Raw genomic sequence first — 27,076 nt, 5'->3', positions numbered from 1 at the left:
AGCTAACAGAGTTAAACCATACTTTTGATTGAGCAGATCTGAACACTCTTTCTGTAGAAAATGCAACTGGACATTTGGAGCGCTAAGAGCGTAGTAGTGGAAAAAGGAATATATTCAAATATAAACAACACAGAAGCATTCTGTGAAACTTCTTTCTGATCTGAGCATTCAGCTAAGAGAGTTAAACCATACTTTTGATTGAGCAGTTTTGAAACACTCTGTCTGTAGAAAATGCAACTGGACATTCCTAGCGCTAAGTGGGTATAGTGGAAAAAAGAATATGTTCAAATATAAACTACACAGAAGCATTGTATGAAACTTCTTTCTGTTCTGTGCATTCAACTAACAGAGTTGAACCTTACTTTTGATTGAGCCGTTCTGAAACACTCTTTCTGTAGAAACTGCAATTGGACATTCTGAGCGCTAGGAGGCCTATATTGGGAAAAAGAATGTCTACAAATAAAAACTACAGAGAAGAATTTTGTGAAACTTCTTTCTGTTCTGTTTGTTCAACTAAAAGATTTGAACCTTAGTTTTGATTGAGCCGTTCTGAAACACTCTTTCTGTAGAAAATGCAAGTGGAGATTCGGAGCGCTAAGAGGGTAATAGTGGAAAAAGCAATGTCTCCAAATATAAACTACACAGAATTATTCTGTGAAACATCTTTCTGATCTGTGCATTCAGCTAACAGTGTTAAACCATACTTTTGATTGAGCAGATCTGAACACTCTTTCTGTAGAAAATGCAACTGGACATTTGGAGCGCTAAGAGAGTAGTAGTGGAAAAAGGAATATATTCAAATATAAACTACACAGAAGCATTCTGTGAAACTTCTTTCTTATCTGAGCATTCAGCTAACAGAGTTAAACCATACTTTTGATTGGGCAGGTTTGAAACACTCTGTCTGTAGAAAATGCAACTGGACATTCATAGCGCTAAGTGGGTAATAGTGAAAAAAGATTACGTTCAAATATAAACTACACAGAAGCATTGTATGAAACTTCTTTCTGTTCTGTGCATTCAACTAGCAGAGTTGAACCTTACTTTTGATTGAGCCTTTCTGAAACACTCTTTCTGTAGAAACTGCAATTGGACATTCTGAGCGCTAAGAGGCCTATATTGGGAAAAATAATATCTTCAAATAAAAACTACACAGAAGCATTGTGTGAAACTTATTTCTGATATGTTCATTAAGCTAACAGAGTTAAACCATACTTTTGATTGCACAGTTCTGAACACTCTTTCTGTAGAAAATGCAAGTGGACATTCGGAGCGCTAAGAGGGTAATAGTGGAAAAAGGAATATATTCAAATATAAACTACACAGTAGCATTCGGTGAAAATTCTTTCTGTTCTGTGCATTCAACTAACAGAGTTAAACCTTACTTTTGATTGAGCCGTTCTGAAACACTCTTTCTGTAGAAACTGCAATTGGACATGCTAAGCGCTAAGAGGCCTACATTGGGAAAAAGAATATCTTCAAATAAAAACTACACAGATGCATTCTGTGAAACTTATTTCTGATCTGTAAATTCAGTTAACAGAGATAAAACATATTTTTGATTGAGCAGTTATGAAACACTCTTTTTGTAGAAAATGGAAGTGGAGATTCGGAGCGCTAAGAGGGTAATAGTGGAAAAAGGAATGTCTTCAAATATAAACTACACAGAATCATTCGGTGAAACTTCTTTCTGATCTGTGCATTCAGCTAACAGAGTTAAACCATACTTTTGATTGAGCAGATCTGAACACTCTTTCTGTAGAAAATGCAACTGGACATTTGGAGCGCTAAGAGAGTAGTAGTGGAAAAAGGAATATATTCAAATATAAACTACACAGAAGCATTCTGTGAAACTTCTTTCTGATCTGAGCATTCAGCTAAGAGAGTTAAACCATACTTTTGATTGAGCAGTTTTGAAACACTCTGTCTGTAGAAAATGCAACTGGACATTCGTAGCGCTATGTGGGTAATAGTGGAAAAAATAATATGTTCAAATATAAACTACACAGAAGCATTGTATGAAACTTCTTTCTGTTCTGTGCATTCAACTAACAGAGTTGAACCTTACTTTTGATTGAGCCGTTCTGAAACACTCTTTCTGTAGAAACTGCAAATGGACATTCTGAGCGCTAGGAGGACTATATTGGGAAAAAGAATGTCTACAAATAAAAACTACAGAGAAGAATTGTGTGAAACTTCTTTCTGTTCTGTTTGTTCAACTAAAAGAGTTGAACCTTAGTTTTGATTGAGCCGTTCTGAGAAACTCTTTCTGTAGAAAATGCAAGTGGAGATTCGGAGCGCTAAGGGGGTAATAGTGGAAAAAGGAATGTCTCCAAATATAAACTACACAGAATCATTCTGTGAAACTTTTTTCTGATCTGTGCATTCAGCTAACAGAGTTAAACCATACTTTTGATTGAGCAGATCTGAACACTCTTTCTGTAGAAAATGCAACTGGACATTTGGAGCGCTAAGAGAGTACTAGTGGAAAAAGGAATATATTCAAATATAAACAACACAGAAGCATTCTGTGAAACTTCTTTCTGATCTGAGCATTCAGCTAACAGAGTTAAACCATACTTTTGATTGAGCAGTTTTGAAACACTCTGTCTGTAGAAAATGCAACTGGACATTCGTAGCGCTAAGTGGGTAATAGTGGAAAAAAGAATATGTTCAAATATAAACTACACAGAAGCATTGTATGAAACTTCTTTCTGTTCTGTGCATTCAACTAACAGAGTTGAACCTTACTTTTGATTGAGCCTTTCTGAAACACTCTTTCTGTAGAAACTGCAGTTGGACAGTCTTAGCGCTAAGAGGCCTCTATTGGGAAAAATAATATCTTCAAATAAAAACTACACAGAAGCATTGTGTGAAACTTATTTCTGATATGTTCATTAAGCTAACAGAGTTAAACCATACTTTTGATTGCGCAGTTCTGAACACTCTTTCTGTAGAAAATGCAAGTGGACATTCGGAGCGCTAAGAGGGTAATAGTGGAAAAAGGAATATATTCAAATATAAACTACACAGTAGCATTCTGTGAAACCTCTTTCTGTTCTGTGCATTCAACTAACAGAGTTGAACCTTACTTTTGATTGAGCCGTTCTGAAACACTCTTTCTGTAGAAACTGCTATTGGACATGCTAAGCGCTAAGAGGCCTACATTGGGAAAAAGAATATCTTCAAATAAAAACTACACAGATGCATTCTGTGAAACTTATTTCTGATCTGTAAATTCAGTTAACGGAGATAAAACATATTTTTGATTGAGCAGTTATGAAACACTCTTTTTGTAGAAAATGCAAGTGGAGATTCGGAGCGCTAAGAGGGTAATAGTGGAAAAAGGAATGTCTTCAAATATAAACTACACAGAATCATTCGGTGAAACTTTTTCTGATCTGTGCATTCAGCTAACAGAGTTAAACCATACTTTTGATTGAGCAGATCTGAACACTCTTTCTGTAGAAAATGCAACTGGACATTTGGAGCGCTAAGAGCGTAGTAGTGGAAAAAGGAATATATTCAAATATAAACTACACAGAAGCATTCTGTGAAACTTCTTTCTGATCTGAGCATTCAGCTAACAGAGTTAAACCATACTTTTGATTGAGCAGTTTTGAAACACTCTGTCTGTAGAAAATGCAACTGGACATTCGTAGCGCTACGTGGGTAATAGTGGAAAAAAGAATATGTTCAAATATAAACTACACAGAAGCATTGTATGAAATTTCTTTCTGTTCTGTGCATTCATCTAACAGAGTTGAACCTTACTTTTGATTGAGCCGTTCTGAAACACTCTTTCTGTAGAAACTGCAATTGGACATTCTGAGCACTAGGAGGCCTATATTGGGAAAAAGAATGTTTACAAATGAAAATTACACAGAAGAATTGTGTGAAACTTCTTTCTGTTCTGTTTGTTCAACTAAAAGAGTTGAACCTTAGTTTTGATTGAGCCGTTCTGAAACACTCTTTCTGTAGAAAATGCAAGTGGAGATTCGGAGCGCTAAGAGGGTAATAGTGGAAAAAGGAATGTCTCCAAATATAAACTACACAGAATCATTCTGTGAAACTTCTTTCTGATCTGTGCATTCAGCTAACAGAGTTAAACCATACTTTCGATTGAGCAGATCTGAAGACTCTTTCTGTAGAAAATGCAACTGGACATTTGGAGCGCTAAGAGAGTAGTAGTGGAAAAAGGAATATATTCAAATATAAACTACACAGAAGCATTCTGTGAAACTTCTTTCTGATCTGAGCATTCAGCTAACAGAGTTAAAAGATACTTTTGATTGAGCAGTTTTGAAACACTCTGTCTGTAGAAAATGCAACTGGACATTCATAGCGCTAAGTGGGTAATAGTGGAAAAAAGAATACGTTCAAATATAAACTACACAGAAGCATTGTATGAAACTTCTTTCTGTTCTGTGCATTCAACTAACAGAGTTGAACCTTACTTTTGATTGAGCCTTTCAGAAACACTCTTTCTGTAGAAACTGCAATTGGACATTCTGAGCGCTAAGAGGTCTATATTGGGAAAAATAATATCTTCAAATAAAAACTACACAGAAGCATTGTGTGAAACTTATTTCTGATATGTTCATTAAGCTAACAGAGTTAAACCATACTTTTGATTGCACAGTTCTGAACACTCTTTCTGCAGAAAATGCAAGTGGACATTCGGAGCGCTAAGAGGGTAATAGTGGAAAAAGGAATATATTCAAATATAATCTACACAGTAGCATTCTGTGAAAATTCTTTCTGTTCTGTGCATTCAACTAACAGAGTTGAATCTTACTTTTGATTGAGCCGTTCTGAAACACTCTTTCTGTAGAAACTGCAATTGGACATGCTAAGCGCTAAGAGGCCTACATTGGGAAAAAGAATATCTTCAAATAAAAACTACACAGATGCATTCTGTGAAACTTATTTCTGATCTGTAAATTCAGTTAACAGAGATAAAACATATTTTTGATTGAGCAGTTATGAAACACTCTTTTTGTAGAAAATGCAAGTGGAGATTCGGAGCGCTAAGAGGGTAATAGTTGAAAAAGGAATGTCTTCAAATATAAACTACACAGAATCATTCGGTGAAACTTCTTTCTGATCTGTGCATTCAGCTAACAGAGTTAAACCATACTTTTGATTGAGCAGATCTGAACACTCTTTCTGTAGAAAATGCAACTGGACATTTGGAGCGCTAAGAGAGTAGTAGTGGAAAAAGGAATATATTCAAATATAAACTACACAGAAGCATTCTGTGAAACTTCTTTCTGATCTGAGCATTCAGCTAAGAGATTTAAACCATACTTTTGATTGAGCAGTTTTGAAACACTCTGTCTGTAGAAAATGCATCTGGACATTCGTAGCGCTAAGTGGGTAATAGTGGAAAAAATAATATGTTCAAATATAAACTACACAGAAGCATTGTATGAAACTTCTTTCTGTTCTGTGCATTCAACTAACAGAGTTGAACCTTACTTTTGATTGAGCCGTTCTGAAACACTCTTTCTGTAGAAACTGCAAATGGACATTCTGAGCGCTAGGAGGACTATATTGGGAAAAAGAATGTCTACAAATAAAAACTACAGAGAAGAATTGTGTGAAACTTCTTTCTGTTCTGTTTGTTCAACTAAAAGAGTTGAACCTTAGTTTTGATTGAGCCGTTCTGAGAAACTCTTTCTGTAGAAAATGCAAGTGGAGATTCGGAGCGCTAAGAGGGTAATAGTGGAAAAAGGAATGTCTCCAAATATAAACTACACAGAATCATTCTGTGAAACTTTTTTCTGATCTGTGCATTCAGCTAACAGAGTTAAACCATACTTTTGATTGAGCAGATCTGAACACTCTTTCTGTAGAAAATGCAACTGGACATTTGGAGCGCTAAGAGAGTACTAGTGGAAAAAGGAATATATTCAAATATAAACAACACAGAAGCATTCTGTGAAACTTCTTTCTGATCTGAGCATTCAGCTAACAGAGTTAAACCATACTTTTGATTGAGCAGTTTTGAAACACTCTGTCTGTAGAAAATGCAACTGGACATTCGTAGCGCTAAGTGGGTAATAGTGGAAAAAAGAATATGTTCAAATATAAACTACACAGAAGCATTGTATGAAACTTCTTTCTGTTCTGTGCATTCAACTAACAGAGTTGATCCTTACTTTTGATTGAGCCTTTCTGAAACACTCTTTCTGTAGAAACTGCAGTTGGACAGTCTTAGCGCTAAGAGGCCTCTATTGGGAAAAATAATATCTTCAAATAAAAACTACACAGAAGCATTGTGTGAAACTTATTTCTGATATGTTCATTAAGCTAACAGAGTTAAACCATACTTTTGATTGCGCAGTTCTGAACACTCTTTCTGTAGAAAATGCAAGTGGACATTCGGAGCGCTAAGAGGGTAATAGTGGAAAAAGGAATATATTCAAATATAAACTACAGAGTAGCATTCTGTGAAAATACTTTCTGTTCTGTGCATTCAACTAACAGAGTTGAACCTTACTTTTGATTGAGCCGTTATGAAACACTCTTTCTGTAGAAACTGCAATTGGACATGCTAAGCGCTAAGAGGCCTACATTGGGAAAAAGAATATCTTCAAATAAAAACTACACAGATGCATTCTGTGAAACTTATTTCTGATCTGTAAATTCAGTTAACAGAGATAAAACATATTTTTGATTGAGCAGTTATGAAACATTCTTTTTGTAGAAAATGCAAGTGGAGTTTCGGAGCGCTAAGAGGGTAATAGTGGAAAAAGGAATGTCTTCAAATATAAACTACACAGAATCATTCGGTGAAACTTCTTTCTGATCTGTGCATTCAGCTAACAGAGTTAAACCATACTTTTGATTGAGCAGTTTTGAAACACTCTGTCTGTAGAAAATGCAACTGGACATTCGTAGCGCTAAGTGGGTAATAGTGGAAAAAAGAATATGTTCAAATATAAACTACACAGAAGCATTGTATGAAACTTCTTTCTGTTCTGTGCATTCAACTAACAGAGTTGAACCTTACTTTTGATTGAGCCGTTCTGAAACACTCTTTCCGTAGAAACTGCAATTGGACATTCTGAGCGCTAGGAGGCCTATATTGGGAAAAAGAATGTCTACAAATAAAAACTACAGAGAAGAATTGTGTGAAACTCCTTTCTGTTCTGTTTGTCCAACTAAAAGAGATGAACCTTAGTTTTGATTGAGCCGTTCTTAAACACTCTTTCTGTAGAAAATGCAAGTGGAGATTCGGAGCGCTAAGAGGGTAATAGTGGAAAAAGGAATGTCTCCAAATATAAACTACACAGAAATATTCTGTGAAACTTCTTTCTGATCTGTGCATTCAGCTAACAGGGTTAAACCATACTTTTGATTGAGCAGATCTGAACACTCTTTCTGTAGAAAATGCAACTGGACATTTGGAGCGCTAAGAGAGTAGTAGTGGAAAAAGTAATATATTCAAATATAAACTACACAGAAGCATTCTGTGAAACTTCTTTCTGATCTGAGCATTCAGCTAACAGAGTTAAACCATACTTTTGATTGAGCAGTTTTGAAACACTCTGTCTGTAGAAAATGCAACTGGACATTCGTAGCGCTAAGGGGGTAATAGTGGAAAAAATAATATGTTCAAATATAAACTACACAGAAGCATTGTATGAAACTTCTTTCTGTTCTGTGCATTCAACTAACAGAGTTGAACCTTACTTTTGATTGAGCCTTTCTGAAACACTCTTTCTGTAGAAACTGCAATTGGACATTCTGAGCGCGAAGAGGCCTCCATTGGGAAAAATAATATCTTCAAATAAAAACTACACAGAAGCATTGTGTGAAACTTATTTCTGATATGTTCATTAAGCTAACAGAGTTAAACCATACTTTTGATTGCGCAGTTCTGAACACTCTTTCTGTAGAAAATGCAAGTGGACATTCGGAGCGCTAAGAGGGTAATAGTGGAAAAAGGAATATATTCAAATATAATCTACCCAGTAGCATTCTGTGAAAATTCTTTCTGTTCTGTGCATTCAACTAACAGAGTTGAACCTTACTTTTGATTGAGCCGTTCTGAAACACTCTTTCTGTAGACACTGCAATTGGACATGCTAAGCGCTAAGAGGCCTACATTGGGAAAAAGAATATCTTCAAATAAAAACTACACAGATGCATTCTGTGAAACTTATTTCTGATCTGTAGATTCAGTTAACAGAGATAAAACATATTTTTGAATGAGCAGTTATGAAACACTCTTTTTGTAGAAAATGCAAGTGGAGATTCGGAGCGCTAAGAGGGTAATAGTGGAAAAAGGAATGTCTTCAAATATAAACTACACAGAATCATTCGGTGAAACTTCTTTCTGATCTGTGCATTCAGCTAACAGAGTTAAACCATACTTTTGATTGAGCAGATCAGAACACTCTTTCTGTAGAAAATGCAACTGGACATTTGGAGCGCTAAGAGCGTAGTAGTGGAAAAAGGAATATATTCAAATATAAACAACACAGAAGCATTCTGTGAAACTTCTTTCTGATCTGAGCATTCAGCTAAGAGAGTTAAACCATACTTTTGATTGAGCAGTTTTGAAACACTCTGTCTGTAGAAAATGCAACTGGACATTCCTAGCGCTAAGTGGGTATAGTGGAAAAAAGAATATGTTCAAATATAAACTACACAGAATCATTGTATGAAACTTCTTTCTGTTCTGTGCATTCAACTAACAGAGTTGAACCTTACTTTTGATTGAGCCGTTCTGAAACACTCTTTCTGTAGAAACTGCAATTGGACATTCTGAGCGCTAGGAGGCCTATATTGGGAAAAAGAATGTCTACAAATGAAAATTACACAGAAGAATTGTGTGAAACTTCTTTCTGTTCTGTTTGTTCAACTAAAAGAGTTGAACCTTAGTTTTGATTGAGCCGTTCTGAAACACTCTTTCTGTAGAAAATGCAAGTGGAGATTCGGAGCGCTAAGAGGGTAATAGTGGAAAAAGGAATGTCTCCAAATATAAACTACACAGAATCATTCTGTGAAACTTCTTTCTGATCTGTGCATTCAGCTAACAGAGTTAAACCATACTTTCGATTGAGCAGATCTGAAGACTCTTTCTGTAGAAAATGCAACTGGACATTTGGAGCGCTAAGAGAGTAGTAGTGGAAAAAGGAATATATTCAAATATAAACTACACAGAAGCATTCTGTGAAACTTCTTTCTGATCTGAGCATTCAGCTAACAGAGTTAAAAGATACTTTTGATTGAGCAGTTTTGAAACACTCTGTCTGTAGAAAATGCAACTGGACATTCATAGCGCTAAGTGGGTAATAGTGGAAAAAAGAATACGTTCAAATATAAACTACACAGAAGCATTGTATGAAACTTCTTTCTGTTCTGTGCATTCAACTAACAGAGTTGAACCTTACTTTTGATTGAGCCTTTCAGAAACACTCTTTCTGTAGAAACTGCAATTGGACATTCTGAGCGCTAAGAGGTCTATATTGGGAAAAATAATATCTTCAAATAAAAACTACACAGAAGCATTGTGTGAAACTTATTTCTGATATGTTCATTAAGCTAACAGAGTTAAACCATACTTTTGATTGCACAGTTCTGAACACTCTTTCTGCAGAAAATGCAAGTGGACATTCGGAGCGCTAAGAGGGTAATAGTGGAAAAAGGAATATATTCAAATATAATCTACACAGTAGCATTCTGTGAAAATTCTTTCTGTTCTGTGCATTCAACTAACAGAGTTGAATCTTACTTTTGATTGAGCCGTTCTGAAACACTCTTTCTGTAGAAACTGCAATTGGACATGCTAAGCGCTAAGAGGCCTACATTGGGAAAAAGAATATCTTCAAATAAAAACTACACAGATGCATTCTGTGAAACTTATTTCTGATCTGTAAATTCAGTTAACAGAGATAAAACATATTTTTGATTGAGCAGTTATGAAACACTCTTTTTGTAGAAAATGCAAGTGGAGATTCGGAGCGCTAAGAGGGTAATAGTTGAAAAAGGAATGTCTTCAAATATAAACTACACAGAATCATTCGGTGAAACTTCTTTCTGATCTGTGCATTCAGCTAACAGAGTTAAACCATACTTTTGATTGAGCAGATCTGAACACTCTTTCTGTAGAAAATGCAACTGGACATTTGGAGCGCTAAGAGAGTAGTAGTGGAAAAAGGAATATATTCAAATATAAACTACACAGAAGCATTCTGTGAAACTTCTTTCTGATCTGAGCATTCAGCTAAGAGAGTTAAACCATACTTTTGATTGAGCAGTTTTGAAACACTCTGTCTGTAGAAAATGCAACTGGACATTCGTAGCGCTAAGTGGGTAATAGTGGAAAAAATAATATGTTCAAATATAAACTACACAGAAGCATTGTATGAAACTTCTTTCTGTTCTGTGCATTCAACTAACAGAGTTGAACCTTACTTTTGATTGAGCCGTTCTGAAACACTCTTTCTGTAGAAACTGCAAATGGACATTCTGAGCGCTAGGAGGACTATATTGGGAAAAAGAATGTCTACAAATAAAAACTACAGAGAAGAATTGTGTGAAACTTCTTTCTGTTCTGTTTGTTCAACTAAAAGAGTTGAACCTTAGTTTTGATTGAGCCGTTCTGAGAAACTCTTTCTGTAGAAAATGCAAGTGGAGATTCGGAGCGCTAAGAGGGTAATAGTGGAAAAAGGAATGTCTCCAAATATAAACTACACAGAATCATTCTGTGAAACTTTTTTCTGATCTGTGCATTCAGCTAACAGAGTTAAACCATACTTTTGATTGAGCAGATCTGAACACTCTTTCTGTAGAAAATGCAACTGGACATTTGGAGCGCTAAGAGAGTACTAGTGGAAAAAGGAATATATTCAAATATAAACAACACAGAAGCATTCTGTGAAACTTCTTTCTGATCTGAGCATTCAGCTAACAGAGTTAAACCATACTTTTGATTGAGCAGTTTTGAAACACTCTGTCTGTAGAAAATGCAACTGGACATTCGTAGCGCTAAGTGGGTAATAGTGGAAAAAAGAATATGTTCAAATATAAACTACACAGAAGCATTGTATGAAACTTCTTTCTGTTCTGTGCATTCAACTAACAGAGTTGATCCTTACTTTTGATTGAGCCTTTCTGAAACACTCTTTCTGTAGAAACTGCAGTTGGACAGTCTTAGCGCTAAGAGGCCTCTATTGGGAAAAATAATATCTTCAAATAAAAACTACACAGAAGCATTGTGTGAAACGTATTTCTGATATGTTCATTAAGCTAACAGAGTTAAACCATACTTTTGATTGCGCAGTTCTGAACACTCTTTCTGTAGAAAATGCAAGTGGACATTCGGAGCGCTAAGAGGGTAATAGTGGAAAAAGGAATATATTCAAATATAAACTACAGAGTAGCATTCTGTGAAAATACTTTCTGTTCTGTGCATTCAACTAACAGAGTTGAACCTTACTTTTGATTGAGCCGTTCTGAAACACTCTTTCTGTAGAAACTGCAATTGGACATGCTAAGCGCTAAGAGGCCTACATTGGGAAAAAGAATATCTTCAAATAAAAACTACACAGATGCATTCTGTGAAACTTATTTCTGATCTGTAAATTCAGTTAACAGAGATAAAACATATTTTTGATTGAGCAGTTATGAAACACTCTTTTTGTAGAAAATGCAAGTGGAGATTCGGAGCGCTAAGAGGGTAATAGTGGAAAAAGGAATGTCTTCAAATATAAACTACACAGAATCATTCGGTGAAACTTCTTTCTGATCTGTGCATTCAGCTAACAGAGTTAAACCATACTTTTGATTGAGCAGTTTTGAAACACTCTGTCTGTAGAAAATGCAACTGGACATTCGTAGCGCTAAGTGGGTAATAGTGGAAAAAAGAATATGTTCAAATATAAACTACACAGAAGCATTGTATGAAACTTCTTTCTGTTCTGTGCATTCAACTAACAGAGTTGAACCTTACTTTTGATTGAGCCGTTCTGAAACACTCTTTCCGTAGAAACTGCAATTGGACATTCTGAGCGCTAGGAGGCCTATATTGGGAAAAAGAATGTCTACAAATAAAAACTACAGAGAAGAATTGTGTGAAACTCCTTTCTGTTCTGTTTGTCCAACTAAAAGAGATGAACCTTAGTTTTGATTGAGCCGTTCTTAAACACTCTTTCTGTAGAAAATGCAAGTGGAGATTCGGAGCGCTAAGAGGGTAATAGTGGAAAAAGGAATGTCTCCAAATATAAACTACACAGAAATATTCTGTGAAACTTCTTTCTGATCTGTGCATTCAGCTAACAGGGTTAAACCATACTTTTGATTGAGCAGATCTGAACACTCTTTCTGTAGAAAATGCAACTGGACATTTGGAGCGCTAAGAGAGTAGTAGTGGAAAAAGTAATATATTCAAATATAAACTACACAGAAGCATTCTGTGAAACTTCTTTCTGATCTGAGCATTCAGCTAACAGAGTTAAACCATACTTTTGATTGAGCAGTTTTGAAACACTCTGTCTGTAGAAAATGCAACTGGACATTCGTAGCGCTAAGGGGGTAATAGTGGAAAAAATAATATGTTCAAATATAAACTACACAGAAGCATTGTATGAAACTTCTTTCTGTTCTGTGCATTCAACTAACAGAGTTGAACCTTACTTTTGATTGAGCCTTTCTGAAACACTCTTTCTGTAGAAACTGCAATTGGACATTCTGAGCGCGAAGAGGCCTCCATTGGGAAAAATAATATCTTCAAATAAAAACTACACAGAAGCATTGTGTGAAACTTATTTCTGATATGTTCATTAAGCTAACAGAGTTAAACCATACTTTTGATTGCGCAGTTCTGAACACTCTTTCTGTAGAAAATGCAAGTGGACATTCGGAGCGCTAAGAGGGTAATAGTGGAAAAAGGAATATATTCAAATATAATCTACCCAGTAGCATTCTGTGAAAATTCTTTCTGTTCTGTGCATTCAACTAACAGAGTTGAACCTTACTTTTGATTGAGCCGTTCTGAAACACTCTTTCTGTAGACACTGCAATTGGACATGCTAAGCGCTAAGAGGCCTACATTGGGAAAAAGAATATCTTCAAATAAAAACTACACAGATGCATTCTGTGAAACTTATTTCTGATCTGTAGATTCAGTTAACAGAGATAAAACATATTTTTGAATGAGCAGTTATGAAACACTCTTTTTGTAGAAAATGCAAGTGGAGATTCGGAGCGCTAAGAGGGTAATAGTGGAAAAAGGAATGTCTTCAAATATAAACTACACAGAATCATTCGGTGAAACTTCTTTCTGATCTGTGCATTCAGCTAACAGAGTTAAACCATACTTTTGATTGAGCAGATCAGAACACTCTTTCTGTAGAAAATGCAACTGGACATTTGGAGCGCTAAGAGCGTAGTAGTGGAAAAAGGAATATATTCAAATATAAACAACACAGAAGCATTCTGTGAAACTTCTTTCTGATCTGAGCATTCAGCTAAGAGAGTTAAACCATACTTTTGATTGAGCAGTTTTGAAACACTCTGTCTGTAGAAAATGCAACTGGACATTCCTAGCGCTAAGTGGGTATAGTGGAAAAAAGAATATGTTCAAATATAAACTACACAGAAGCATTGTATGAAACTTCTTTCTGTTCTGTGCATTCAACTAACAGAGTTGAACCTTACTTTTGATTGAGCCGTTCTGAAACACTCTTTCTGTAGAAACTGCAATTGGACATTCTGAGCGCTAGGAGGCCTATATTGGGAAAAAGAATGTCTACAAATAAAAACTACAGAGAAGAATTTTGTGAAACTTCTTTCTGTTCTGTTTGTTCAACTAAAAGATTTGAACCTTAGTTTTGATTGAGCCGTTCTGAAACACTCTTTCTGTAGAAAATGCAAGTGGAGATTCGGAGCGCTAAGAGGGTAATAGTGGAAAAAGCAATGTCTCCAAATATAAACTACACAGAATTATTCTGTGAAACATCTTTCTGATCTGTGCATTCAGCTAACAGTGTTAAACCATACTTTTGATTGAGCAGATCTGAACACTCTTTCTGTAGAAAATGCAACTGGACATTTGGAGCGCTAAGAGAGTAGTAGTGGAAAAAGGAATATATTCAAATATAAACTACACAGAAGCATTCTGTGAAACTTCTTTCTTATCTGAGCATTCAGCTAACAGAGTTAAACCATACTTTTGATTGGGCAGGTTTGAAACACTCTGTCTGTAGAAAATGCAACTGGACATTCATAGCGCTAAGTGGGTAATAGTGGAAAAAAGATTACGTTCAAATATAAACTACACAGAAGCATTGTATGAAACTTCTTTCTGTTCTGTGCATTCAACTAGCAGAGTTGAACCTTACTTTTGATTGAGCCTTTCTGAAACACTCTTTCTGTAGAAACTGCAATTGGACATTCTGAGCGCTAAGAGGCCTATATTGGGAAAAATAATATCTTCAAATAAAAACTACACAGAAGCATTGTGTGAAACTTATTTCTGATATGTTCATTAAGCTAACAGAGTTAAACCATACTTTTGATTGCACAGTTCTGAACACTCTTTCTGTAGAAAATGCAAGTGGACATTCGGAGCGCTAAGAGGGTAATAGTGGAAAAAGGAATATATTCAAATATAAACTACACAGTAGCATTCGGTGAAAATTCTTTCTGTTCTGTGCATTCAACTAACAGAGTTAAACCTTACTTTTGATTGAGCCGTTCTGAAACACTCTTTCTGTAGAAACTGCAATTGGACATGCTAAGCGCTAAGAGGCCTACATTGGGAAAAAGAATATCTTCAAATAAAAACTACACAGATGCATTCTGTGAAACTTATTTCTGATCTGTAAATTCAGTTAACAGAGATAAAACATATTTTTGATTGAGCAGTTATGAAACACTCTTTTTGTAGAAAATGGAAGTGGAGATTCGGAGCGCTAAGAGGGTAATAGTGGAAAAAGGAATGTCTTGAAATATAAACTACACAGAATCATTCGGTGAAACTTCTTTCTGATCTGTGCATTCAGCTAACAGATTTAAACCATACTTTTGATTGAGCAGATCAGAACACTCTTTCTGTAGAAAATGCAACTGGACATTTGGACCGCTAAGAGCGTAGCAGTGGAAAAAGGAATATATTCAAATATAAACAACACAGAAGCATTCTGTGAAACTTCTTTCTGATCTGAGCATTCAGCTAACAGAGTTAAACCATACTTTTGATTGAGCAGTTTTGAAACACTCTGTCTGTAGAAAATGCAACTGGACATTCGTAGCGCTAAGTGGGTATAGTGGAAAAAAGAATATGTTCAAATATAAACTACACAGAAGCATTGTATGAAACTTCTTTCTGTTCTGTGCATTCAACTAACAGAGTTGAACCTTACTTTTGATTGAGCCGTTCTGAAACACTCTTTCTGTAGAAACTGCAATTGGACATTCTGAGCGCTAGGAGGCCTATATTGGGAAAAAGAATGTCTACAAATAAAAACTACACAGAAGAATTGTGTGAAACTTCTTTCTGTTCTGTTTGTTCAACTAAAAGAGTTGAACCTTAGTTTTGATTGAGCCGTTCTGAAACACTCTTTCTGTAGAAAATGCAAGTGGAGATTCGGAGCGCTAAGAGGGTAATAGTGGAAAAAGGAATGTCTCCAAATATAAACTACACAGAATCATTCGGTGAAACTTCTTTCTGATCTGTGCATTCAGCTAACAGAGTTAAACCATACTTTTGATTGAGCAGATCTGAACACTCTTTCTGTAGAAAATGCAACTGGACATTTGGAGCCCTAAGAGAGTACTAGTGGAAAAAGGAATATATTCAAATAAACTACACAGAAGCATTCTGTGAAACTTCTTTCTGATCTGAGCATTCAGCTAACAGAGTTAAACTATACTTTTGATTGAGCAGTTTTGAAACACTCTGTCTGTAGAAAATGCAACTGGACATTCGTAGCGCTAAGTGGGTAATAGTGGAAAAAAGAATACGTTCAAATATAAACTACACAAAAGCATTGTATGAAACTTCTTTCTGTTCTGTACATTCAACTAACAGAGTTGAACCTTACTTTTGATTGAGCCTTTCTGAAACACTCTTTCTGTAGAAACTGCAATTGGACATTCTGAGCGCTAAGAGGCCTCTATTGGGAAAAATAATATCTTCAAATAAAAACTACACAGAAGCATTGTGTGAAACTTATTTCTGATATGTTCATTAAGCTAAGAGAGTTAAACCATACTTTTGATTGCGCAGTTCTGAACACTCTTTCTGTAGAAAATGCAAGTGGACATTCGGAGCGCTAAGAGGGTAATAGTGGAAAAAGGAATATATTCAAATATAAACTACACAGTAGCATTCTGTGAAAATTCTTTCTGTTCTGTGCATTCAACTAACAGAGTTGAACCTTACTTTTGATTGAGCCGTTCTGAAACACTCTTTCTGTAGAAACTGCTATTGGACATGCTAAGCGCTAAGAGGCCTACATTGGGAAAAAGAATATCTTCAAATAAAAACTACACAGATGCATTCTGTGAAACTTATTTCTGATCTGTAAATTCAGTTAACGGAGATAAAACATATTTTTGATTGAGCAGTTATGAAACACTCTTTTTGTAGAAAATGCAAGTGGAGATTCGGAGCGCTAAGAGGGTAATAGTGGAAAAAGGAATGTCTTCAAATATAAACTACACAGAATCATTCGGTGAAACTTCTTTCTGATCTGTGCATTCAGCTAACAGAGTTAAACCATACTTTTGATTGAGCAGATCAGAACACTCTTTCTGTAGAAAATGCAACTGGACATTTGGAGCGCTAAGAGCGTAGTAGTGGAAAAAGGAATATATTCAAATATAAACAACACAGAAGCATTCTGTGAAACTTCTTTCTGATCTGAGCATTCAGCTAAGAGAGTTAAACCATACTTTTGATTGAGCAGTTTTGAAACACTCTGTCTGTAGAAAATGCAACTGGACATTCCTAGCGCTAAGTGGGTATAGTGGAAAAAAGAATATGTTCAAATATAAACTACACAGAAGCATTGTATGAAACTTCTTTCTGTTCTGTGCATTCAACTAACAGAGTTGAACCTTACTTTTGATTGAGCCGTTCTGAAACACTCTTTCTGTAGAAACTGCAATTGGACATTCTGAGCGCTAGGAGGCCTATATTGGGAAAAAGAATGTCTACAAATAAAAACTACAGAGAAGAATTTTGTGAAACTTCTTTCTGTTCTGTTTGTTCAACTAAAAGATTTGAACCTTAGTTTTGATTGAGCCGTTCTGAAACACTCTTTCTGTAGAAAATGCAAGTGGAGATTCGGAGCGCTAAGAGGGTAATAGTGGAAAAAGCAATGTCTCCAAATATAAACTACACAGAATTATTCTGTGAAACATCTTTCTGATCTGTGCATTCAGCTAACAGTGTTAAACCATACTTTTGATTCAGCAGATCTGAACACTCTTTCTGTAGAAAATGCAACTGGACATTTGGAGCGCTAAGAGAGTAGTAGTGGAAAAAGGAATATATTCAAATATAAACTACACAGAAGCATTCTGTGAAACTTCTTTCTTATCTGAGCATTCAGCTAACAGAGTTAAACCATACTTTTGATTGGGCAGGTTTGAAACACTCTGTCTGTAGAAAATGCAACTGGACATTCATAGCGCTAAGTGGGTAATAGTGGAAAAAAGATTACGTTCAAATATAAACTACACAGAAGCATTGTATGAAACTTCTTTCTGTTCTGTGCATTCAACTAGCAGAGTTGAACCTTACTTTTGATTGAGCCTTTCTGAAACACTCTTTCTGTAGAAACTGCAATTGGACATTCTGAGCGCTAAGAGGCCTATATTGGGAAAAATAATATCTTCAAATAAAAACTACACAGAAGCATTGTGTGAAACTTATTTCTGATATGTTCATTAAGCTAACAGAGTTAAACCATACTTTTGATTGCACAGTTCTGAACACTCTTTCTGTAGAAAATGCAAGTGGACATTCGGAGCGCTAAGAGGGTAATAGTGGAAAAAGGAATATATTCAAATATAAACTACACAGTAGCATTCGGTGAAAATTCTTTCTGTTCTGTGCATTCAACTAACAGAGTTAAACCTTACTTTTGATTGAGCCGTTCTGAAACACTCTTTCTGTAGAAACTGCAATTGGACATGCTAAGCGCTAAGAGGCCTACATTGGGAAAAAGAATATCTTCAAATAAAAACTACACAGATGCATTCTGTGAAACTTATTTCTGATCTGTAAATTCAGTTAACAGAGATAAAACATATTTTTGATTGAGCAGTTATGAAACACTCTTTTTGTAGAAAATGGAAGTGGAGATTCGGAGCGCTAAGAGGGTAATAGTGGAAAAAGGAATGTCTTGAAATATAAACTACACAGAATCATTCGGTGAAACTTCTTTCTGATCTGTGCATTCAGCTAACAGATTTAAACCATACTTTTGATTGAGCAGATCAGAACACTCTTTCTGTAGAAAATGCAACTGGACATTTGGACCGCTAAGAGCGTAGCAGTGGAAAAAGGAATATATTCAAATATAAACAACACAGAAGCATTCTGTGAAACTTCTTTCTGATCTGAGCATTCAGCTAACAGAGTTAAACCATACTTTTGATTGAGCAGTTTTGAAACACTCTGTCTGTAGAAAATGCAACTGGACATTCGTAGCGCTAAGTGGGTATAGTGGAAAAAAGAATATGTTCAAATATAAACTACACAGAAGCATTGTATGAAACTTCTTTCTGTTCTGTGCATTCAACTAACAGAGTTGAACCTTACTTTTGATTGAGCCGTTCTGAAACACTCTTTCTGTAGAAACTGCAATTGGACATTCTGAGCGCTAGGAGGCCTATATTGGGAAAAAGAATGTCTACAAATAAAAACTACACAGAAGAATTGTGTGAAACTTCTTTCTGTTCTGTTTGTTCAACTAAAAGAGTTGAACCTTAGTTTTGATTGAGCCGTTCTGAAACACTCTTTCTGTAGAAAATGCAAGTGGAGATTCGGAGCGCTAAGAGGGTAATAGTGGAAAAAGGAATGTCTCCAAATATAAACTACACAGAATCATTCGGTGAAACTTCTTTCTGATCTGTGCATTCAGCTAACAGAGTTAAACCATACTTTTGATTGAGCAGATCTGAACACTCTTTCTGTAGAAAATGCAACTGGACATTTGGAGCCCTAAGAGAGTACTAGTGGAAAAAGGAATATATTCAAATAAACTACACAGAAGCATTCTGTGAAACTTCTTTCTGATCTGAGCATTCAGCTAACAGAGTTAAACTATACTTTTGATTGAGCAGTTTTGAAACACTCTGTCTGTAGAAAATGCAACTGGACATTCGTAGCGCTAAGTGGGTAATAGTGGAAAAAAGAATACGTTCAAATATAAACTACACAAAAGCATTGTATGAAACTTCTTTCTGTTCTGTACATTCAACTAACAGAGTTGAACCTTACTTTTGATTGAGCCTTTCTGAAACACTCTTTCTGTAGAAACTGCAATTGGACATTCTGAGCGCTAAGAGGCCTCTATTGGGAAAAATAATATCTTCAAATAAAAACTACACAGAAGCATTGTGTGAAACTTATTTCTGATATGTTCATTAAGCTAAGAGAGTTAAACCATACTTTTGATTGCGCAGTTCTGAACACTCTTTCTGTAGAAAATGCAAGTGGACATTCGGAGCGCTAAGAGGGTAATAGTGGAAAAAGGAATATATTCAAATATAAACTACACAGTAGCATTCTGTGAAAATTCTTTCTGTTCTGTGCATTCAACTAACAGAGTTGAACCTTACTTTTGATTGAGCCGTTCTGAAACACTCTTTCTGTAGAAACTGCTATTGGACATGCTAAGCGCTAAGAGGCCTACATTGGGAAAAAGAATATCTTCAAATAAAAACTACACAGATGCATTCTGTGAAACTTATTTCTGATCTGTAAATTCAGTTAACGGAGATAAAACATATTTTTGATTGAGCAGTTATGAAACACTCTTTTTGTAGAAAATGCAAGTGGAGATTCGGAGCGCTAAGAGGGTAATAGTGGAAAAAGGAATGTCTTCAAATATAAACTACACAGAATCATTCGGTGAAACTTTTTCTGATCTGTGCATTCAGCTAACAGAGTTAAACCATACTTTTGATTGAGCAGATCTGAACACTCTTTCTGTAGAAAATGCAACTGGACATTTGGAGCGCTAAGAGCGTAGTAGTGGAAAAAGGAATATATTCAAATATAAACTACACAGAAGCATTCTGTGAAACTTCTTTCTGATCTGAGCATTCAGCTAACAGAGTTAAACCATACTTTTGATTGAGCAGTTTTGAAACACTCTGTCTGTAGAAAATGCAACTGGACATTCGTAGCGCTACGTGGGTAATAGTGGAAAAAAGAATATGTTCAAATATAAACTACACAGAATCATTGTATGAAATTTCTTTCTGTTCTGTGCATTCATCTAACAGAGTTGAACCTTACTTTTGATTGAGCCGTTCTGAAACACTCTTTCTGTAGAAACTGCAATTGGACATTCTGAGCGCTAGGAGGCCTATATTGGGAAAAAGAATGTCTACAAATGAAAATTACACAGAAGAATTGTGTGAAACTTCTTTCTGTTCTGTTTGTTCAACTAAAAGAGTTGAACCTTAGTTTTGATTGAGCCGTTCTGAAACACTCTTTCTGTAGAAAATGCAAGTGGAGATTCTGAGCGCTAAGAGGGTAATAGTGGAAAAAGGAATGTCTCCAAATATAAACTACACAGAATCATTCTGTGAAACTTCTTTCTGATCTGTGCATTCAGCTAACAGAGTTAAACCATACTTTCGATTGAGCAGATCTGAAGACTCTTTCTGTAGAAAATGCAACTGGACATTTGGAGCGCTAAGAGAGTAGTAGTGGAAAAAGGAATATATTCAAATATAAACTACACAGAAGCATTCTGTGAAACTTCTTTCTGATCTGAGCATTCAGCTAACAGAGTTAAAAGATACTTTTGATTGAGCAGTTTTGAAACACTCTGTCTGTAGAAAATGCAACTGGACATTCATAGCGCTAAGTGGGTAATAGTGGAAAAAAGAATACGTTCAAATATAAACTACACAGAAGCATTGTATGAAACTTCTTTCTGTTCTGTGCATTCAACTAACAGAGTTGAACCTTACTTTTGATTGAGCCTTTCTGAAACACTCTTTCTGTAGAAACTGCAATTGGACATTCTGAGCGCTAAGAGGTCTATATTGGGAAAAATAATATCTTCAAATAAAAACTACACAGAAGCATTGTGTGAAACTTATTTCTGATATGTTCATTAAGCTAACAGAGTTAAACCATACTTTTGATTGCACAGTTCTGAACACTCTTTCTGTAGAAAATGCAAGTGGACATTCGGAGCGCTAAGAGGGTAATAGTGGAAAAAGGAATATATTCAAATATAATCTACACAGTAGCATTCTGTGAAAATTCTTTCTGTTCTGTGCATTCAACTAACAGAGTTGAATCTTACTTTTGATTGAGCCGTTCTGAAACACTCTTTCTGTAGAAACTGCAATTGGACATGCTAAGCGCTAAGAGGCCTACATTGGGAAAAAGAATATCTTCAAATAAAAACTACACAGATGCATTCTGTGAAACTTATTTCTGATCTGTAAATTCAGTTAACAGAGATAAAACATATTTTTGATTGAGCAGTTATGAAACACTCTTTTTGTAGAAAATGCAAGTGGAGATTCGGAGCGCTAAGAGGGTAATAGTTGAAAAAGGAATGTCTTCAAATATAAACTACACAGAATCATTCGGTGAAACTTCTTTCTGATCTGTGCATTCAGCTAACAGAGTTAAACCATACTTTTGATTGAGCAGATCTGAACACTCTTTCTGTAGAAAATGCAACTGGACATTTGGAGCGCTAAGAGAGTAGTAGTGGAAAAAGGAATATATTCAAATATAAACTACACAGAAGCATTCTGTGAAACTTCTTTCTGATCTGAGCATTCAGCTAAGAGAGTTAAACCATACTTTTGATTGAGCAGTTTTGAAACACTCTGTCTGTAGAAAATGCAACTGGACATTCGTAGCGCTAAGTGGGTATAGTGGAAAAAAGAATATGTTCAAATATAAACTACACAGAAGCATTGTATGAAACTTCTTTCTGTTCTGTGCATTCAACTAACAGAGTTGAACCTTACTTTTGATTGAGCCGTTCTGAAACACTCTTTCTGTAGAAACTGCAATTGGACATTCTGAGCGCTAGGAGGCCTATATTGGGAAAAAGAATGTCTACAAATAAAAACTACAGAGAAGAATTGTGTGAAACTACTTTCTGTTCTGTTTGTTCAACTAAAAGATTTGAACCTTAGTTTTGATTGAGCCGTTCTGAAACACTCTTTCTGTAGAAAATGCAAGTGGAGATTCGGAGCGCTAAGAGGGTAATAGTGGAAAAAGGAATGTCTCCAAATATAAACTACACAGAATTATTCTGTGAAACTTCTTTCTGATCTGTGCATTCAGCTAACAGAGTTAAACCATAATTTTGATTGAGCAGATCTGAACACTCTTTCTGTAGAAAATGCAACTGGACATTTGGAGCGCTAAGAGAGTAGTAGTGGAAAAAGGAATATATTCAAATATAAACTACACAGAAGCATTCTGTGAAACTTCTTTCTTATCTGAGCATTCAGCTAACAGAGTTAAACCATACTTTTGATTGAGCAGTTTTGAAACACTCTGTCTGTAGAAAATGCAACTGGACATTCATAGCGCTAAGTGGGTAATAGTGGAAAAAAGAATACGTTCAAATATAAACTACACAGAAGCATTGTATGAAACTTCTTTCAGTTCTGTGCATTCAACTAACAGAGTTGAACCTTACTTTTGATTGAGCCTTTCTGAAACACTCTTTCTGTAGAAACTGCAATTGGACATTCTGAGCGCGAAGAGGCCTCTATTGGGAAAAATAATATCTTCAAATAAAAACTACACAGAAGCATTGTGTGAAACTTATTTCTGATATGTTCATTAAGCTAACAGAGTTAAACCATACTTTTGATTGCACAGTTCTGAACACTCTTTCTGTAGAAAATGCAAGTGGACATTCGGAGCGCTAAGAGGGTAATAGTGGAAAAAGGAATATATTCAAATATAAACTACACAGTAGCATTCTGTGAAAATTCTTTCTGTTCTGTGCATTCAACTAACAGAGTTAAACCTTACTTTTGATTGAGCCGTTCTGAAACACTCTTTCTGTAGAAACTGCAATTGGACATGCTAAGCGCTAAGAGGCCTACATTGGGAAAAAGAATATCTTCAAATAAAAACTACACAGATGCATTCTGTGAAACTTATTTCTGATCTGTAGATTCAGTTAACAGAGATAAAACATATTTTTGAATGAGCAGTTATGAAACACTCTTTTTGTAGAAAATGCAAGTGGAGATTCGGAGCGCTAAGGGGGTAATAGTGGAAAAAGGAATGTCTTCAAATATAAACTACACAGAATCATTCGGTGAAACTTCTTTCTGATCTGTGCATTCAGCTAACAGAGTTAAACCATACTTTTGATTGAGCAGATCAGAACACTCTTTCTGTAGAAAATGCAACTGGACATTTGGAGCGCTAAGAGCGTAGTAGTGGAAAAAGGAATATATTCAAATATAAACAACAGAGAAGCATTCTGTGAAACTTCTTTCTGATCTGAGCATTCAGCTAAGAGAGTTAAACCATACTTTTGATTGAGCAGTTTTGAAACACTCTGTCTGTAGAAAATGCAACTGGACATTCGTAGCGCTAAGTGGGTATAGTGGAAAAAAGAATATGTTCAAATATAAACTACACAGAAGCATTGTATGAAACTTCTTTCTGTTCTGTGCATTCAACTAACAGAGTTGAACCTTACTTTTGATTGAGCCGTTCTGAAACACTCTTTCTGTAGAAACTGCAATTGGACATTCTGAGCGCTAGGAGGCCTATATTGAGAAAAAGAATGTCTACAAATAAAAACTACAGAGAAGAATTGTGTGAAACTTCTTTCTGTTCTGTTTGTTCAACTAAAAGATTTGAACCTTAGTTTTGATTGAGCCGTTCTGAAACACTCTTTCTGTAGAAAATGCAAGTGGAGATTCGGAGCGCTAAGAGGGTAATAGTGGAAAAAGGAATGTCTCCAAATATAAACTACACAGAATTATTCTGTGAAACTTCTTTCTGATCTGAGCATTCAGCTAAGAGAGTTAAACCATACTTTTGATTGAGCAGTTTTGAAACACTCTGTCTGTAGAAAATGCAACTGGACATTCGTAGCGCTAAGTGGGTATAGTGGAAAAAAGAATATGTTCAAATATAAACTACACAGAAGCATTGTATGAAACTTCTTTCTGTTCTGTGCATTCAACTAACAGAGTTGAACCTTACTTTTGATTGAGCCGTTCTGAAACACTCTTTCTGTAGAAACTGCAATTGGACATTCTGAGCGCTAGGAGGCCTATATTGGGAAAAAGAATGTCTACAAATAAAAACTACAGAGAAGAATTGTGTGAAACTTCTTTCTGTTCTGTTTGTTCAACTAAAAGATTTGAAACTTAGTTTTGATTGAGCCGTTCTGAAACACTCTTTCTGTAGAAAATGCAAGTGGAGTTTCGGAGCGCTAAGAGGGTAATAGTGGAAAAAGCGATGTCTCCAAATATAAACTACACAGAATTATTCTGTGAAACATCTTTCTGATCTGTGCATTCAGCTAACAGTGTTAAACCATACTTTTGATTGAGCAGATCTGAACACTCTTTCTGTAGAAAATGCAACTGGACATTTGGAGCGCTAAGAGAGTAGTAGTGGAAATAGGAGTATATTCAAATATAAACTACACAGAAGCATTCTGTGAAACTTCTTTCTTATCTGAGCATTCAGCTAACAGAGTTAAACCATACTTTTGATTGAGCAGTTTTGAAACACTCTGTCTGTAGAAAATGCAACTGGACATTCATAGCGCTAAGTGGGTAATAGTGGAAAAAAGATGACGTTCAAATATAAACTACACAGAAGCATTGTATGAAACTTCTTTCTGTTCTGTGCATTCAACTAACAGAGTTGAACCTTACTTTTGATTGAGCCTTTCTGAAACACTCTTTCTGTAGAAACTGCAATTGGACATTCTGAGCGCTAAGAGGCCTATATTGGGAAAAATAATATCTTCAAATAAAAACTACACAGAAGCATTGTGTGAAACTTATTTCTGATATGTTCATTAAGCTAACAGAGTTAAACCATACTTTTGATTGCACAGTTCTGAACACTCTTTCTGTAGAAAATGCAAGTGGACATTCGGAGCGCTAAGAGGGTAATAGTGGAAAAAGGAATATATTCAAATATAAACTACACAGTAGCATTCTGTGAAAATTCTTTCTGTTCTGTGCATTCAACTAACAGAGTTGAACCTTACTTTTGATTGAGCCGTTCTGAAACACTCTTTCTGTAGAAACTGCAATTGGACATGCTAAGCGCTAAGAGGCCTACATTGGGAAAAAGAATATCTTCAAATAAAAACTACACAGATGCATTCTGTGAAACTTATTTCTGATCTGTAAATTCAGTTAACAGAGATAAAACATATTTTTGATTGAGCAGTTATGAAACACTCTTTTTGTAGAAAATGGAAGTGGAGATTCGGAGCGCTAAGAGGGTAATAGTGGAAAAAGTAATGTCTTCAAATATAAACTACACAGAATCATTCGGTGAAACTTCTTTCTGATCTGTGCATTCAGCTAACAGATTTAAACCATACTTGTGATTGAGCAGATCAGAACACTCTTTCTGTGGAAAATGCAACTGGACATTTGGACCGCTAAGAGCGTAGCAGTGGAAAAAGGAATATATTCAAATATAAACAACACAGAAGCATTCTGTGAAACTTCTTTCTGATCTGAGCATTCAGCTAACAGAGTTAAACCATACTTTTGATTGAGCAGTTTTGAAACACTCTGTCTGTAGAAAATGCAACTGGACATTCGTAGCGCTAAGTGGGTATAGTGGAAAAAAGAATATGTTCAAATATAAACTACACAGAAGCATTGTATGAAACTTCTTTCTGTTCTGTGCATTCAACTAACAGAGTTGAACCTTACTTTTGATTGAGCCGTTCTGAAACACTCTTTCTGTAGAAACTGCAATTGGACATTCTGAGCGCTAGGAGGCCTATATTGGGAAAAAGAATGTCTACAAATAAAAACTACACAGAAGAATTGTGTGAAACTTCTTTCTGTTCTGTTTGTTCAACTAAAAGAGTTGAACCTTAGTTTTGATTGAGCCGTTCTGAAACACTCTTTCTGTAGAAAATGCAAGTGGAGATTCGGAGCGCTAAGAGGGTAATAGTGGAAAAAGGAATGTCTCCAAATATAAACTACACAGAATCATTCTGTGAAACTTCTTTCTGATCTGTGCATTCAGTTAACAGAGTTAAACCATACTTTTGATTGAGCAGATCTGAACACTCTTTCTGTAGAAAATGCAACTGGACATTTGGAGCCCTAAGAGAGTACTAGTGGAAAAAGGAATATATTCAAATAAACTACACAGAAGCATTCTGTGAAACTTCTTTCTGATCTGAGCATTCAGCTAACAGAGTTAAACTATACTTTTGATTGAGCAGTTTTGAAACACTCTGTCTGTAGAAAATGCAACTGGACATTCGTAGCGCTAAGTGGGTAATAGTGGAAAAAAGAATACGTTCAAATATAAACTACACAGAAGCATTGTATGAAACTTCTTTCTGTTCTGTGCATTCAACTAACAGAGTTGAACCTTACTTTTTATTGAGCCTTTCTGAAACACTCTTTCTGTAGAAACTGCAATTGGACATTCTGAGCGCTAAGAGGCCTCTATTGGGAAAAATAATATCTTCAAATAAAAACTACACAGAAGCATTGTGTGAAACTTATTTCTGATATGTTCATTAAGCTAAGAGAGTTAAACCATACTTTTGATTGCGCAGTTCTGAACACTCTTTCTGTAGAAAATGCAAGTGGACATTCGGAGCGCTAAGAGGGTAATAGTGGAAAAAGGAATATATTCAAATAT

Source organism: Symphalangus syndactylus, chromosome 24, assembly GCF_028878055.3.
Source record: "Symphalangus syndactylus isolate Jambi chromosome 24, NHGRI_mSymSyn1-v2.1_pri, whole genome shotgun sequence".
In the NCBI taxonomy this organism is placed as follows: domain Eukaryota; kingdom Metazoa; phylum Chordata; class Mammalia; order Primates; family Hylobatidae; genus Symphalangus; species Symphalangus syndactylus.
Note: the sequence above shows the minus strand (reverse complement) of the source record.